This window comes from Megalobrama amblycephala, linkage group LG2 (assembly GCF_018812025.1).
Source record: "Megalobrama amblycephala isolate DHTTF-2021 linkage group LG2, ASM1881202v1, whole genome shotgun sequence".
Classification (NCBI taxonomy): Eukaryota; Metazoa; Chordata; class Actinopteri; order Cypriniformes; family Xenocyprididae; genus Megalobrama; species Megalobrama amblycephala.
Genome location: NC_063045.1, coordinates 21,182,131 through 21,187,309, shown reverse-complemented (window position 1 = coordinate 21,187,309; position 5,179 = coordinate 21,182,131). Strand labels below are relative to the sequence as shown.

General features: G+C 32.5%; 1 long non-coding RNA gene across 1 annotated transcript; it reads right to left on the bottom strand.

Moving 5' to 3' along the window:
- Window positions 1–239: 239 nt before the first annotated feature.
- Window positions 240–4,747, bottom strand: LOC125262845. The gene is made up of 4 exons (XR_007183632.1): window positions 3,553–4,747; window positions 1,573–1,667; window positions 1,297–1,330; window positions 240–1,159 (listed from the first exon to the last, which is right to left on the bottom strand). It is a non-coding gene; the product is annotated as an uncharacterized LOC125262845 (long non-coding RNA).
- Window positions 4,748–5,179: the final 432 nt, after the last annotated feature.

Sequence of the window (5,179 nt, the reverse complement as noted above, 5' to 3'; positions counted from 1 at the left end):
GACACTCTGATTGGTTTATTGAACGTTACGCCCATTACTCATTAAGAGAATAGGGACAACCCGTTTTAAAAATGCGCCCCGGCGCACGGACCGTTTTTCCGTCGTTAAAATAGCAAAAGTGGATTTGGACACGCTCTGAGTGCACCTGCGCCGTGCGCTTTACACTTTACGTTTAGATCGTTAAAATAGGGCCCTATGTGTGCATTTGACCATTCAGGCGCAAGGAGAACTGATCGCACGCTGTCTAAGAGAGAACTGGGATTGCGTGGAAGAAAGAGAGAGAGCACGCGCTTCTGGTCTGTGTCATTTAGCGCGATTCCGCCTATCCTGTCTTCACTAATCGATAACAAATGATTGAAAGCATGCAGTTCGCAATGTGTGTGTTGTCATCATTAATTTTGAAGTATTTTCCACACCTCTGAGGCTGACATTGTTTCTGCTGCAGCCGCCTGTGTATCTGTGCACGGAAAATTCTGTCAGTTATGTCACGTGAGGTATCAGTCTTTGGTATCGGGGGTATTTTTACGAGTACGTATCGGTATCGGTATTGGTGCATCCATATAAAACATTATTACAAGCTTACCATTGTGAATTGGGCTAAGGTAAGGAGGTAGTTTTGAACACCGGCTGGTTATGTACTTGCTCAAAAATTGACCAAAAAAGTTACAGACTGCAGCTTTAAGATACAAATAAAAAGCCCAAATGTCTTATGCATTGTTGCTTCTCTGGTAAATTTAATAGATTTAAGAATCTTTAGATATTTTAACTGGAAAACAAGTCACAAAAGAATAATTAAAAATAATATTTCAGTAAAAATTCTTTATTAATACATTAATGTATTTGTAGTGGTATTCTTTTTACAGTTGAAGCTGTTATAATTAGAGAAGTCGATGCTTTCATAAAATTTATAGTTTGCACCATATAATTACAAATTTGACAAAGACGTGCCTGGTTGAAGCTCATAATTATGGTAATTCTAACATGATTTGAACACACCAGTACTCGCCAAACCTGTTAATAATTAATTTTTACTCGTGGGTGTCAGTGGAGGCTGTTTTTCCCCGTCTCTCGTTCCTCACCGTCATTTATTCTTGAATGTTCCAGTTGCCTGATCTGTACCTGCCTCATCCCCCTTCCACTGGAGCAGTGCTATATCATTCTGTCGTTTCAATAAATAAATTAGTTCCAGTCAAATTATTCTCTAACTTATCCATGTAAGAGCTTTTGTACTCTTTGGGTGCTTCAGTACATCACAGAAAATGGATAAAGTCAAGCAATAATTCAAGAGCACTGTACCTGCTCTAATGATGTCACTTTGCTTTCTTCTGTCCTAGAAAAATGAGGTAAATAGTGGTTTTAGGCAATGTGCTATTATAAAATACATCGGTGCATCTATATATATATATATATATATATATATATATATATAGATAGATAGATAGATAGATAGGTAGGTAGGTAGGTAGGTAGTGTGTGTGTGTGTGTGTGTGTGTGTGTGTGTGTGTGTGTGTGTGTGTGTGTGTGTGTGTGTGTGTGTGTGTGTGTGTGTATGTGTGTGTGTGTGTGACATACCTGACATTTTTGACCTTGTGGGGAGATTTTTGTTGTTGTTGTTGTTGTTTGTGTGAGGGTTGTAGACCAGATTATCTGAGCATGTACAGTGGAAACTAGATGGGAAAAAAATGGCTTGTTGCTATTTTATTTTTGAAAACATCATGCTGCTGCCATTAAACTGAAAAAATATACAGGTAGTTGTAGCTATTTTTTGTTAATTATTCCTTAAAGGCTGATATTTACCGCTCTCTGGATTTACTGAGATTAATACCAAACAAAACCAGCTAATCACTGGTTATCACTGTTGTCATTTGTAAAATACTACCTAATTTCTTTCATAAAGAGAAACTAAGCCATTTTATGGACTAAAGCTTATGCCGACTGAGCATGCATCAGTGATCAAAGTGTTTTAGTTTCAAATTAAGCTCTGTTCCTATCAGGACCAAACAGAGTGTCTTCTCAGGAAAAGGAATGCTCCATTCAAAGCCTCTTTGAAAGTAATTACATTTTTTGATTTGCAAATGAGTCTGTTTTTTCCTGTTTTTTTCTTTCTTTCTTTTCAAAGTATGGTTTGCTTTAATTATAAATCAAGTTTTCAAAAATGGAGAATTCTGAATGAATCGAGGATAGAATAACTTGTGAACCTTCTGTAAAAGTAGCACTATATTACTATATCCCTGAATACACTGTGGCTTTAGTACTGCATTTATCACAGTTCTTATCATTCCTTAAGCTTTGGTTCTCTTCGATCGATTGCTCTGGTCTTTATATCATGGGCTGAATCTATTGTGCCAAGACAGTTTTAGAAAGTTACTGGTGTCTATGTTAAAAATAAACAAATACATGAATAGATAAACTGACAGATAGAAAATAGATAATAAAAAATTATAAATATTTTAATCCAATTAAAAGCATTAAAATAAAAATATTTTAAAACAAAATTAAATAAAATAAAACATTAAAATAAATAAATAAACAAATAAATAAGTACTAGATAACGTCTAGGTGAAATAAATACATAAATAGATTAATAGAATTCAAATGAATTCATTATAATTTAATTTATTCTTATTTAGTAAAAAAAAAAAGGTAAAACATTCAAAATAAACAAATACATAAATAGATAAACTGACAGATAGATAATAAAAAAGTATAAATAAATTATAATTAAATGTAAATATTTTAAAATAAAATGAAATGAAAATAAAAACAAATTAAACATGTAAAAAAATAAGTATTAGACACCTAGATAAAATAAATAAATTAATTAAAAAAATAAGCATTTATTAAACAAAACTTAAATATTAAAATAAATAAATACATAAATATATGAATTGATAGATAATACAATTATACATTAATTTAAAACCTCTCAATAAGCATATTTTGAAATAAAATTAAATTAAAACAAACAAACAAACAAGCAAATGACTCATATGTGTTTGTCATCTTTTGCTGTTCTTTTAAGGATTCCTTATTTGCTTCCTACAAGTTATGGTTGTTAATGTTTTACCAATTTTTTTTTATTTTTTTTTAACTAAATAAGAATAAATGAAATAAAAACAAATTAATTTGTATTCTATTTATCTATTTATGTATTTATTTAACCTAGAAGTTATCTAATACTTATTAATTTATTTATTTATTTTAATATTTTATTTTATTTAATTTTGTTTTAAAATATATTTTTTATTTTAATGTTTCTAATTGGATTAAAAGTATTTATAATTTTTTATTATCTATTTTCTATCTATCAATTTATCAATTTATCTATTTACTTAAAAGTTTTAAAAGGTTTTTGTTTGTTTTTTGTATTTATCTATTTATTCATTTAATCCAAGAGTCATCTAATATTATTCATCTAATAAGTTGTAATGATTAGTGAGTATAATAATATAATGTCAAAGGCAAAGGGGCCATTGAAAATGGGTATATTTGTTATTCTCTTGCAATAACTTCCTGTGTGCAAAAATCAGAGCTCGCTAGCTCAGGTACTACCTCCCACAGTTCAATGTTTTATCACTTCCATTCCAGCTTGTAGTCAATGGCAGTCGTCCAGGAATGGTTGCAGGTCATGTGCCAGTGATTTAGCATGTGTTGCACCGAGTTGCCTGAGGGTGGGCTACAGTTTGTAAGTAAAGAAAATAACAAATTATTTTTTTTGTTTTTATGTGTTGTTTTTAATGTATAGTGAGTGATATAGAAATTTAACCCCATGTTAAAGTTGTCCCTTGGGCTTGAAACAGTTGTTTCAGTGAAACAAAATCCGCTGCCTGTACAAAATACACGTCTCTGGAGCAGAAGCTAATGATGTGCAGTGCTTTTGAAGAGATTACACTCACTGTCAGAGGAAAAAAACAATCACGCATTCTTATTCAACTGAGTTCACTGAGTCTGTGGTAATTGTGCTCTTAATAAGCAGATCAGAGAGAGTGAGACGGCTAAATATTGAAGTGAGTTACCATTCATGTTCCAACTCGTTTCCTTCATTTCCTCAGCACTGAATGAAAGAAGACGCCTTGACTTGGGAGTCTCATTAAAATAACCACAGAACAGGTCATCATCCGAGAGCGCATTTCCAACGAGCAAACCACTCAGAGAGATGCCTTTTTCATAAATAAACACTTCTGCCAGAGCTTTTTACATTTAGATTCAATGCTGTTGTGTTGTTCGCCGTGTTTGAGGAGAAAGCAAAGTTTAGCAAGCCTTTAAATAATGGAGGTTGCTCAGATCAAGCGCATTTGAGGCTACTTCAAAGACTTGTTTCAGATGATTATTGTCAATGTGGCACAGAAGAAATGAAAGATACTGTCAGACTTATTTAAGCTTTTCATCAGCCATGTTCTTGACCCTTGACTTTTTCTGGCAGTCTGGATTTTTATTAAAGATATATGTATGTTGCTGTGAGAGCGTTTGCAAGTTTGATTTTTAATGTTAATTTTTTTCGATACTTTCACTCAAGGCCTAAGGAGTATTAATGGAGAAATGTATCCATTAGCATTCCCATTCATCTTAATGGCATTTTGCTCAATTGGCAAAGGGTTTAAAGGTGCAGTGTGTAAATTTTAGTGGCATCTGTGGTGAGGTTGCGAACTGCAACTAACGGCGCACACCCCTCTCTTTCGGAGAAGCTACAGTGGCCGTCTGGTCGACACAAGACAAAGATGTCATCGTCTGAGACAGCAGAGAGTAGGCTACACTGTAAAAAATGACCGTGATTTTAACAGTAAAAGACTGTAAAAATGCTGCGGTGAAAAACTGTTGATTGGTTTACAGAAAGTTTCCATACTATATACGGTGAATAACTGTAATAGATCTAATGGTACATTTAATGTAATTTTACGGTAAAATACCGTTAAATTCACAGTTTTTGGAAGTGAAAAATAACAATTCATTGTAAAATTTACAGTGAAAAACCGTATATTGACATTCCCACAATTCCCTGCGTGATACTTCACATATGATATATTTTCGTTGAAATAACTCTGTTTCTTCTTAGTTTTTCTCATTTTTTTCTAATCAGTTATGTACATTAGGGTTTTATGTTACATCTAATGTTGTTAAATTAATGTTTATTGCATTTTTAAAATTTCATGCATGTTACCATGATGGTGCTTAGTGTGTG